The sequence below is a fragment of the Apodemus sylvaticus genome, chromosome 4 (genome assembly GCF_947179515.1).
Source record: "Apodemus sylvaticus chromosome 4, mApoSyl1.1, whole genome shotgun sequence".
In the NCBI taxonomy this organism is placed as follows: domain Eukaryota; kingdom Metazoa; phylum Chordata; class Mammalia; order Rodentia; family Muridae; genus Apodemus; species Apodemus sylvaticus.
The window spans coordinates 165,167,904-165,180,536 of record NC_067475.1 but is presented as its reverse complement, the minus strand read 5'-3'; the positions used below and the strand labels follow the sequence as shown (position 1 = coordinate 165,180,536).

Below are 12,633 nucleotides of genomic sequence, written 5' to 3'. Positions count from 1 at the left end.
TGTGTGAAATGAGTCAAAACTCAAGCATTTTGCATTGTCCTCATTTTAGGAAGTCTATGCCACAAATGAGTTTCCATTCCGGAACCCCAGGCTGTGGGACTCCAGGTGGCAGCCCGCACTGGAAGTATAAGCAGTTCTGTTTCCCTCTTCTAGCAGTTAATTAGCAACAGACACATTTTACTAAGCATACCCTGCTTAATTTACAGACACATAAATCACTGACATGTTACTTTGGCATTTTAACAAGAGAGAGACAAAGCTTTCTCAAAGGCCTTTATGGATATCATTTCCATTCTGAGAATGAACTAGGGGTGTTTTGAAAGGCCTAGAGGTGCCTATTGTAAAAAGTTACCAAGCAAGGAGTTAAGACCTACCTAAGTATATTTGTATAAAAATTCAAGATTATTTCAAAGGGTACAAGGTCTGGGTTGGATTGTATTCCCAAAATTTGATAATTATTTTATTATTAATTCTCTTGAATAAATTTACCCACCTATTTCATTCCCACACATCCCCCTGATGCAAATTGCTAACACTTGGCTACATTTTGGGAACACTTATATGCCTTGTGTGGAAATATATATGTTTAACCAGTTGGTTCACAATTACACAGTAAGTGCCAACCTGGAGGTATATATAAAAGGACAGGGAAAGGAAAAGAAAATACACAGGTAGAAGCTACAGAAACTGAGGATTTACTGGTAGACAGATCCATTATAGAGTCGGCACTGAAGCAGCACACAGAAGGTTGTCAACGTAGGCTGATATGGAAAATGACATACATTCTTGAGCAGAAGCCTGCAAGTCCTGAGGAAAGGGAGGGCTGTTCCCTGTCATTGCTTGGTTAGTTGTACTGCTTTGATTTCAGGCTAGTGGATGCTTTGAGGTGGTGCCTGTGAAGGTAGCAGAAAGAAGAGAGTGTTGGGCACCTCCTCCTCCTCTCATTGATTGGCGCCCTCCCCAAGTGGGTTTTTCATAGAGGGCTACGTGGGGCACTGTCAACTCATGACATCATCTAGATATCTGTAGGCTCAACTACTTGAGGCACTGATTTGGGGTCATGATTAAGAACTACACATTTTAACAGTCATGTAAAAAAAAAACAGAAAAAGAAAAGGGAGATGACTAGGAGATAAAAAATATTGAATTATTTTCCTCTTCTTGATGTTCTCTGAACCAGGGAATTTGTTCACATTTCTCTTAATTAGCCTTGGGAAGCAATGTTTCTGAGATGGATTGTGGTGTAGTGCATACTATAGTACTAGCCTAGTTAAAGCATTAAAATCAGGCAATAGCCAGCAAGCCACCGTGAATTCTGAGTCCCGCCAAGGTATATTGTAGCCTGTGGTACTCCACCATCTCTTAGACCACACTTGTCTTCCATACTGTGCCTTGCTCACAAAGCAGAGGGAAGAGTTAAACACCAGCTTATGTTTCTATTTGGATCCCAGAAAGGATTGCTTTCTGATGGGTTTTCATCGAGTGAATACAGGTCCATCTGGACCAGAAGATAAAGCCTTTCTTGAATCACATAAAGGGCATGCATGGGTTCCAGACCAGAAACACTGACTAAAAGGCGTCTAACAATGTGTTGGTGCTCAATGTCATCCAAAGGGCGTCACCATCCTCTGCTTCCTTAGAGAATTCACTTACAACCTGAGAACTGCAATGAGCTGGTGTTAAATTAGCACCTTTGTTTGCTCTTTTTCTTAGACTTGTCAAAAGGAAGATTAATGTGCAGGTTTTCTGCACTCAACTATAGCTTTTCTTAGAGGAATGTGGTGTCTACATCAAAATCCCATTTAGATGCAGAGAAACTCACTGGCGAGCAAAGATGATCTTCTCACCTTTCCTCTAGTTTCCTATTCTTATTTTTTCCTAGCAAGCAAACATTTACTCCTGTTTAGGTCTCCTTCAGCCACCTTACCAAACCTCTGATGCTATGTACTATTATCTGAGTCTCACTTTGTCAGCTGGAAAAAAATGAGAGTTCAGCAAAGGTGGAAACAATGAGAGAAAAACCTGTGGGGTCATTTTACAAATGGAATCGCTAAATAGCAGTGCTTCTTGCTGGGTAATAGCATAGAACCTTTAAATCACAGAGCTTAGCGACAGGAGGTCTGGCAGGTCACCTTGTCCAGCTCCCATGGCAGCTTTATGCATTTCCCATGAAATGACAGGAATCCTGGAGCATTTACAGCAGCCCTGCGGGGCACGGGTGGGGGGACTTGCTCCTGGATAATACATCCCCCTGTTGAGAAAATTTCCCAGCAAACTGCCAAGCTTTTCTTTTGTTTAGTATCACATTGTTCTGCATCTTTTCAGCCTTTGAAAATGCAATCATACTTATTCTGGTTCCTCCATCTTTAAAACCAACAATCTTGAGATATTGTGGCATTATTCGTGTCTCCTAGTCTTAATTATTTGAGCCTATTGTTACCAATTTGTGCCTTACAAATTACCCTTACAAAATAGAACTTATTGCTGAATCTAAAGCCTTGCCAACGAGTTATTCACTGCATTTCCATTCATTCTGACTGGCAGATGTGGCCTGTTCTTCATTTGTGTGCATATTCCCTTCTAGGAAAATGAAGGTGGTATTAAAACCAGTGACTGGGCACCATGATTTCAATGAGATGAAGATCATTCCTGCAGCTAGGTTTTATTTTGCTAGTGACAGAGCCCACTGAGACACCCTTAGGTTCACTGTCTCATGGACCTAAATGCTCACTGGCGTGCCCGAAGTAGCACTGATTCTGTTTCAAAGCTTGTGCAGAGAGAGTCTGACAGTGTGGCTGTCCCTTATGAATACATGTTCTATCTAAGTATTTCAAATGCTACCTATTAGAGCATCTTCAGAAAATAAACCCCATACTTCGAAGTTAAACACACATTTCCTCTGGATTACAAATGAATGTGGAATTTCCACTTAGGAGTCTTGCTGGGCAAAAGTCAGATGGATTTTATAGACCAGATTTCAATTTAATATGCTCTGACTTGTTCAATGGAAAGACTTTCGCAATCATCACCATCATGTGGCCTCTGGTGATACACTCTTCATCACTTAACATCCCCACTAAGCATTGGTGTAAAGTTTTCCCCATAATACACCCAGTACTAAGTTACAACATTTAGAAAATAGTGTAGGGAAGACTTTGGGGCAACAAAAAATCCATGCATACAGTTTATCATGTAAGTTATAGCTTGAATTCTTGGAATTCTAAGTCTCATTAAAAATTTTTTTTGATATGTGTATATGAGTGCATGCCTGCCTGCCTGTCTGTCTGTCTGCCTGCCTGTCTGTCTGTCTGTCTATGTGCATGATTTTATGTGTGCAGTTGAATGAGTGGGTGTGGCTGTACATGTGGAGGCCAGAGGAAAATCTTGAGTGTTACTCTTAAGTGCATCTATCACTATTGAAAGTAGATACAGAATCTTTCATTGGTTGGAAAACATTAATTATATTAAACTGACTGAGCAGTGAGACCCAGGGATCTGCCTGTCTCTGTTCCCCAGCTTTCAGATTCCAAAAGCAAACCACCACAGTAAGCTTCTTGTGTTTACACTGGGTCCTCGGTCCTCAGGCTTGCGAGGCTATCAGTTTATAGTCAAGCTACCTTTGCATGTCCACAACTATTAAAGTGTCCCAGATCTCCACTCAGTGGAATCCTCTTTTCTTCATCCAATTGCTCAAAATACAGGCATTATGGTGTACCAAAGACAAAATTCCTCGAACTCTACGAAGACGCAGAGGGAGAATATTTATTTGTCCTTACTTTTGAAGACTTTGCTGAAGATTGGAGATATTGATGTTCCTGTAAAACAACTAAACAATGGAAAATATTTTTATGATATTTTTCTAAGAAAGTCAGGATACTTTGGGGTAAAACCAAATATTCCCCCATCCAACTAAAATGATCTTGTCTCAAGCTTTACTACTGTAGAAAGAAGACTTGGGTGCAGTAAAAGGAGTGGGAGACAGAGACAGACACTGGGAGTAGGTCTAAGGCAGTGGGCAGAGGGCACTCACCGGGTCTCACACACATTATCTTGTCTACTTATCACCTAGAGGATTTTCAGGTCCTGTGTGCCTCCCCGAACTCATAGGTTTCCACCCACGTGCACTGCTCCATTTTTCAAAGACATGTGGATTAATGAGACAATAATGTTGGTAAAGTGTTCTAATTTCCTTTGAGGAAAAAAGCTATAAAACTTTATTGTTATTGTTGCTCCTGTTATCTGAGCTCAGTGGGTGCTTCAGTGGTGGCACTGATGTAACTAATATTACTCCCATTTATTTCATTTAGGGAAATAAAGTCTAAAAATACAAACGCGCAGATTTATTGGGTTTTGGATTTAGCAACTTTGCACATGGGGATACTGACATGGAAATTTGCAACTAAGCTCTTGAGGCCAATAGTACAAACCTTAATCCAGTATGTGCTCTTTCTAATGCTTGGTGATCTGATGGGTGAAAAATGAGAAGAGACTCGATACCCCAATCTTCTCCAGTCTCTCGTTGTCAAACATAGAAGGCAGCAACAATTCCCCCCATTTCTTGTGGAAATAATAGTAGATAAAATACAAAATATTTATTTCTCTGAGAGAACAGGGATTCCTCTCCTGCATATGTAAAAGTCAGGAAAACTATAAAAAGAACTTAGAGTCATGAATAAAGCCATATGCAAACAAGAACCCTGGCACACAGGGGTTCCAGTGCTCTCATTGTGGGGAGCTGTATTTATGCTCCTCTAATCACACCGAATCTACAAGGAAGGAGTAGAAGAATAGGAACCTAGAATACTCCGTGCCAATTACAGGCTTAGTTAGCATTTGACTGAGCTTGAGTTTGGTTGTGTTTTGATGTTGATGCTTTTCAATATAGTCCAACTTATTTGCAATTGGGACAATGTGCACTTTGTTCAGTCAGGACCTATGTTTGAAGCAGAAAAGAACATTTATGTGACATTGTTAGTAACGCTTTTGCTGCCTGTGAAATGCGCATCTTACGCTGCGCCAATAGCCTCTTGCCCTTGGAGCTTGGTCTGAGGAAACTGCGCTAAAATACTATTCCGTGCTTTTTGCTACAAAATTCCACAGACAAATCTTTCTAATAATTGATTTTTTTCTTTGTATTTCTCCACCTTTTGTTGGAAAAAAAGATAAATAAATAATTCTTCCAGGATGGGGGAAGTAAAAACACCCTGAGAGTTTGTGGATTTTTTTATAAATTATTCCCATGAATGAGCTGCTAGTGTGTAATTGATCAAAAATAAGCTGATGTTTTACACTAAGGTGCACATATGTCTGGGACAAAATTTTCATTGAGTGATGTAAAATAGGCCAGAACAAATTATCCCTTCACCAGAATAAGGAAAGAATCCTCCCCAACCTGAAATACAAAGCAGTTTTCCCCATCTGCAGGCCTGCTTTGTGCTGCCTGCACACCACACAGGCTGAGAAAACATAGAAAGCAGAGAAAACACAGGGAGTGACCAGAAAGCAGGGCATGCAGACTAGTACTTATGGAAACTGAATATTTCAGCTTAGAAATAGCTTCTCAGCCTCACATCTGTTTTTTAATTCTTTTCCATGTTTTCAATTGAAAAGCCTCATTATTACCTCTTGTACATACTCTGAGCCAATTCTCTGGGTATCTTTGTTTGCTTTAACCAAACTATTTTCATAATTAAAGGAAGAGAAAAATGAGGAGACACTCAAAGCAACTCCACTAAAACTAATACAATACTTAACAGATAGTAAGTGTTGAGTGTATTGGTTGAGAGGATTCATTGAATTAAACATAGGCTTAACAAAATTTCCTGGATAGCTCTAGGTAGTTAGTCTATGAGGAAGTGTGTCAGGCTGTGGGAAGCTGCGGGATCCCTCCCGCCCCACACTCCTACCCCCCCCCCCCCCAGTCTGAGGTCCTGGTCCCCGGGTTGCATGGAGGCCTGGGACAACAATGCTCTCAGTCTTCCGGCAGTTTCAGGATGCTGAAGAAGAGCTGAGAATGTAGGTGGGTCCTGCAGGCTTGATCTAGTGTGGGGCCATGGGAAAAAGGGCAGGGAGGAGAGCTCTGGCCCTCCCTCAGGGAGGAGTGTCATGGTTTGCTCAGTCTGCTGCTTGGATTGGCAGAGACATGGCTGGGAGCTCAGGCCTCCTTCGTGAGACAGAGGAGGGCCTGCTCCACTGCTCCAGCACTGTGGGTCCAGATGAGGAGAGACAGTCCATGGTTTTAAAGCGTTTATTGTGCGTGGAAAGTTGTGAGGAGTGAAAAGTCGAGGCCAGCCATGGCCACATGAAAGAAGAGGACGGGAGTGCGGAGATAGGGAGAGTAAGAGGGCAAGAGAGGGCTGTTGCCAGGTAACTGTGGGGGTGGAGTCCAAACAATACCAGGGGCTTGCAGTGTTGCATGACTGATGGCCACAGAATTATGGAGAGCTGAGGCCTTGTGCCAAGAGCCTAATGTCTGGGCACATAACAGACAGCCTTACAGACTTCCTTACAGAATTGTCTGCTCGGTCTCTGGAGTTTAAACCTAGCTCAACCACAATACAGACTGCCTTCCATGCTCTCACATCTGGGTATCAGGAAACCTCACAACAAAATTTTTTGTTTGTTCTTCTTTTAAAGGAAAAAATTACTATAATCTTATCACAGAAACTAGTGTATGTTACCCCAAAGTAGGTATTGTGTTGGGCTTGCTAACTGGAAAACCATAGACTGAATGGCTTATGAGGAACAGAAAAGTGTTTTCACACATCTCTAGATTGAAAATCTGGCATTGGGGAGCCATAAAGTTAGGGTCTTGTGGAGTCCCCCGATTTTACATGCCTTCTGCTCATGGGATGGGCAGAAGAAAGACAGCTCTCTGGCTGTGCTCACAGGAAGCCTAAACGATTTGTCTACAACAGCCTCCCTCTTGTCACCCAGCTCTTACTCAGCATCCACACCTTTACCTTGAGTGTCTGATTTCTCGGAGATTGTGGTTCCTACACTACTGCAGACATAAGGAGGTTCCTCAGTGGCAGTGAGGACAATGAGCCAAGATTCTTAAAATAGACTCAGTTTTAATTACTGTTGGGGTGGAGGGGGTTGACATATAATTGGGGTTCTTATAATGTTACATCATTAAGATGAAAGCACAGGAGTCAGGCGACATTTTGAGTTGTCAAGAACACCTTTCCTTAAGTGTCAAGAATTCACTTAATATATCAAGAATCATGGGGCTATACGAGAGAGTAGAAGCCTTTACAGAGGACTGGAGTTTGCTTCCTAGAACCCTCATGATGGCCTCTGCAACTTCAGTTACAGAGGACCCAGTACTTCCTTCTGCCTCTGGGGTCACAAAGCACACAGGTGATACACATACATATCTGAACAAATACATACATATACATAAAATGTAAACAAGTAAATCTTAAGAGCACTATGTAGCTGTGCAGGCTACATATATTTGATCTTAGCCAAAAGGCCGAGAAGCGACTCTGAGGGCTATAACAATTGCTAAATATATCTACCTTTATATTGGAGCAAAGTATATATGGTGGCAAAGTATATTGTCCTATGGACAATAAAACCTTTTTGACTTAGTGGCTGAGAAATAAAGAAAAGATACAAATACACATGGAATCAGCATGTAGTTAAATCAGTGGATATATATATTAGAACAAGATTGTTAGATCCAAAATGATTAGACAGTTCTAACTCAAAACCCTGTTGTATACAGAGTGCAAAGAAAAAAGTGGGCAGAGCCACAAGGTATATAGACAACAGAGCATGCACTGCAAATAATGAGGTAAGGGCAGGGTGTCTGGAAAGAGGGCAAGATGGCGAAGCACGGCATGTGCTACATAAGACTCATATAGGACTACAAGAAATGGTGATATATAGCATTGGAAGGCTACTGTTGGGTTTGATGAGAAAAAAGTTTTATTGATGGTGTTGAGGCTACTCCCTTCATATCCACCCTTAGCCCCTGCAACCTTCCCACCAAAGAAAGCCAAAAATAAAGAAATAAAATAAACAATAACCAAAGTAACCAAACAAACAAACAAATAGCAGAAAACCAAGCCCTCCCCTAATTCCTGCCATGGAAACAGTCATGTGTTTACAGTACACTCTTTGCCCAAGCAGCTTCATGGCAAATGTCCATTGCAATGACGTTTGCCTGGTTCCAGGTCTCTGGCTTCCACTGCACTGTCGGACTGAGAATTGTAAATCTAGATCGGTTAACAAGCAGCAATTGTTTCATGGGCTCTTTGCTTGGCTCATGGGATGTAACCACCTTTGAAACAAATTTACTGAAACAAATGGCATAGGCTGCAATGAAACAGTTCTGTATACATTCTACAGCAATCATTTGTGGGGGGTAAATTGAAAGAAACTGGGAAAAATGTCATGGGTAGCAAACAGACTGAGTGGGAGTCAGGAGGAGGCTGGAGAAGAGAGAAAAGGAAGAACAGCAAACAGAGGAGGAAGCAGAGTATGACCCCTTGGTTACAGCTGGCCACGGGGCCACATGGTCGCATAAGCACTGTGTAATTCGTCATTCCTGTTGTAACTTATAGCGCATGAAGTGTTAGTAAGCTACAGAGTAAAATTCAAGATGCAAAACGTGATGGACTTTTCTTTCTCAATGAGCCAGGTGGTGGTGGCGCACACCTGTAATCCCAGCACTTGGGAGGCAGAGGCAGGTGGCTTTTTGAGTTTGAGGCCAGCCTGGTCTACAGAGTGAGTTCCGGGAGAGCCAGGGCTACAGAGAAACCCTGTCTCGGGGGGAAAAAAAAGCAAAACCAAAAACAAACAAAACAAAACAAAACAACAACAACAACAAAAACAGAATACTTAGCTCATTGATTGCTTTAGGACAGTCAAAAAAAAAAAAAAAACCTCAGAAAGTTCTTACCAATCTGTGATAGCACACTAAGAGGTTTCACTGAGAAACATGGCAAAGAAGGAAAAAATATCTTGTTTTATTTATTTATTTTTTAACAGGGATCAACTTGGACTTTGTTGAGCACATTCCCGAGCTGAATTTGCAGACAGGAAGGATGATGTGCATGGAATATGGAAACCTGAGAACTTCTTGTGGAGTCTGACGTGTCCACACAGCCTGGAGCAGGCAGGAATCACACTAACTTTAACCCACCTGCTAGCCTGGCTGGTGTATTGGCGACTGCGGTGGGCCTTGTGATAGCCCGCTTCTACTCAGAGATGATGGGAAGGAGAGCAAGGGGGCCTGCTGATGGTGCTTTAAAGAGGGCTCTCTGTCAAGAGCAAAGGAAGACCTTTCACGAGCCTAACAGGATTTTCTTGATGTGAGGACTGAAGGAAGCAGAACTGTTGGAAGTCGGTAGGCAGCCAGCATTCCAAGATCTAGAAAGGTATAATAGTCTTCAGAGCTCTCAACCTGAACAGTTATAGCCAAGAAATCCATGAAAGAGCTAGAGGGCAGATTAGAAGGCTGCTGGCTCTTAGAGCATTTTCTGCCGACAACTACTCCATGTCACCTCAATTTTCTCATTCTCATAGGGTCAGAAAGGAGGGCAAACAGAGGAAAAAGCCAACACCTTCCACCTAGCTGAGGAGGAAAAATGATTTGAATTCTCAGAAAATGGTGGCTGCTTTTTTTGTTTGTTTTTGTTTTTGTTTTTGCTGGACTTTGATAGTTACATGCCTTATTCCACAGCCAGTGTTAACAAGAAAAAAGAAATTTAATCATTATTATAAGATATCAAGTCAATCAATATTTGCTTATCTCAGTATGTTGTCTTAAAAAGTGATGCAATGGGAACATCTATCAAATATTTGAAAAGTATGGAAAATTGAGATATGAACATTAGATCTCTTTGTAAGCTATACTTCTCAAAATTTTCTCAACTGGGAACATTTATGTTTTCTAATGAACTGCATTTCTTCATTGTATTTAGTTTCTACATGACCTACATGACACCATCAACTATTTCTTATAGTGCTTTCTCCCCTTTTATTCCTCCCTTTAAAAAAATTTGTATAGCTGTATACACATGTGTGTGTGTGTGTTCTCATGTGTGCATTCGTGTGGAGATTGACAGTAGATATCTTTTTCAAGCACTGTCTGTCTTATTTTTGAGACAGGACCTCTCATTGATTCTGGAGATCATGCCTCAGCTGTTCTTGTGGGTCAGTAAGCTGGATCATCCCACCCGTCTCCCACCTGTCTGCCCAGTGCTGTAATTACAAACTAACATTACATTGAGAATTTTAGATGGGCCCTGTGGACATGAACCCAGATTCACATGCTTATATTGCAAGTATTTTACAAACTGCAGCAAGTTCATGGCCCCAAGCTCTTAATTTTTAACTACAGAAAGTTCTGCACTTACCAGAGATGTTCCTAATGATGACAGTGGCATCTGTTACATCTTTCTGTCAATCTAGTTTCTATCTGTGTATATTAAAGCATAATAACATGTAAACTACTCTTATCCATCTATCCATCCCTCCCTACCTCTCTCCTCTCTCCATCTCTGCTTTCTCCACCCTTCCTCTTTCTTCTGCTGAAGACTCTTTTTTTCCAAATGACATTAGAATTGACTTTATTTTTACTGGCATTTTTATTTTCTATATTTTTTGTTTACATTCCAAATAATTTTCCCTTTCCCAGTTGCTCCCTCCGCATAAGTTCCATAAGCCCTCTTCCCTCCGCCCAGTCCCCAATCAACGCCCTCCCACTTCTCTGTCCTGGTAATCCCCTACAATGCTGCATCAAGCCTTTCGAGGACCAGGGCCCTCTCCTTCCTTCTTCTTGGGAATGATATGATATGTGAGTTGTGTCTTGTGTATTCAGAGCTTCTGGGATAATATCCACTTATCAGTGACTGCATTCCATGTGTGTTCTTTTGTGAATGAGTTACCTCACTTAGGATGATATTTTTCAGTTCCAACCATTTGCCTAAGAATTTCATTAATTCATTGTTTTTAATTGCTGAGTAGTATTCCATTGTGTAAATATACCACATTTTCTGTATCCATTCCTCCAATGAGGGATATCTGGGTTCTTTCCAGCTTCTGGCTATTATAAATAAGGCTGCTATGAACATAGTGGAGCATGTGTCCTTATTGCATACCAGGAAATCCTTTGGGTATACGCCCAGAAGTGGTATAGCAGGGTCCTCAAGAAGTGTCATGCCCAGTTTTCTGAGGAACCTCCAGACTGATTTCCAGAGTGGCTGTAACATCTTGCATTCCTACCAGCAGTGGAGGAGTGTTCTTCTTTCTCCACATCCTTGCCAACACCTGCTATCTCCTGAATTTTTAATCTTAGCCATTCTGACTGGTATGAGGTGAAATCTCAGTGTTGTTTTGATTTGCATTTTCCTAATGACTAATGATGCTGAACATTTCTTAAGAAAAGTCTTCCATAGTTAGACTCCAGAAAACCAAACAACCCTATTAAAAATGGGGTACAGAGTTAAACAAAGAATTCTCACCTGAAGAACTTCGGATGGCGGAGAAGCATCTTAAAAAATGCTCAACTTCATTAGTCATTAGGGAAGTGCAAATCAAAACAACCCTGAGATTTCATCTTACACCAGTCAGAATGGCTAAGATTAAAAATTCAGGAGACAGCAGGTGTTGGAGAGGGTGTGGAGAAAGAGGAACACTCCTCCACTGCTGGTGGGGTTGCAAATTGGTACAACCACTCTGGAAATCAGTCTGGCGGTTCCTCCGAAAACTGGGCACCTCACTTCCAGAAGATCCTGCTATACCACTCCTGGGCATATACCCAGAAGACTCCCCACCATGTAATAAGGATACATGTTCTACTATGTTCATAGCAGCCCTATTTATAATTGCCAGATGCTGGAAAGAACCCAGGTATCCCTCAACAGAAGAGTGGATGCAAAAAATGTGGTATATCTACACAATGGAGTACTATTCAGCCATTAGAAACAATGAATTCATGAAATTCTTAGGCAAATGGATGGAGCTAGAGAATATCATACTAAGTGAGGTAACCCAGACTCAAAAGGTGAATCATGGTATGCACTCACTAATAAGTGGATATTAACCTAGAAAACTGGAATACCCAAAACATAATCCACACATCAAATGAGGTACAAGAAGAAAGGAGGAGTGGCCCCTGGTTCTGGAAAGACTCAGTGAAACAGTATTCAGCAAAACCAGAACAGGGAAGTGGGAAGGGGTGGATGGGAGGACAGGGGAAGAGAAGGGGGCTTACGGGACTTTCGAGGAGTGGGGGGGCTAGAAAAGGGGAAATCATTTGAAATGTAAATAAATTATATCGAATGAAAAAAAAGAAGAATAAACAAAAAAAAAAAAAAGAAAAGAAAAGTCTTCCATGCTCATGAATTGGCAGGACTAATATAGTAAAAAGGGCCATCTTGCCAAAGCAATATACAGATTCAATGCAATCCCCATCAAAATCCCAACTCAGTTCTTCATAGAGTTAGAAAGAGCAATTCTCAAATTCATCTGGAATAACAAAACACCCAGGATAGCTAAAACTATTCTCAACAACAAAAGAAATTCTGGGGGAATCAGTATCCCAGACCTCAAGCAGTATTACAGAGCAATAGTGATAAAAACTGCATGGTATTGGTACAGTGACAGGCAGGTAGATCA

General features: G+C 41.3%; 1 long non-coding RNA gene across 1 annotated transcript in view; it reads left to right on the top strand.

Annotated features, from left to right (window-relative positions):
• LOC127683548 (uncharacterized) overlaps nt 1-11,634 on the top strand; it is a 73,128-nt gene extending 61,494 nt beyond the window's left edge. Inside the window, exon 3 of the long non-coding RNA XR_007977576.1 lies at nt 9,001-11,634. This is a non-coding gene — a long non-coding RNA (uncharacterized LOC127683548). The remainder of the gene's footprint in view (nt 1-9,000) is intronic.
• The last annotated feature ends 999 nt before the right edge of the window (nt 11,635-12,633 follow it).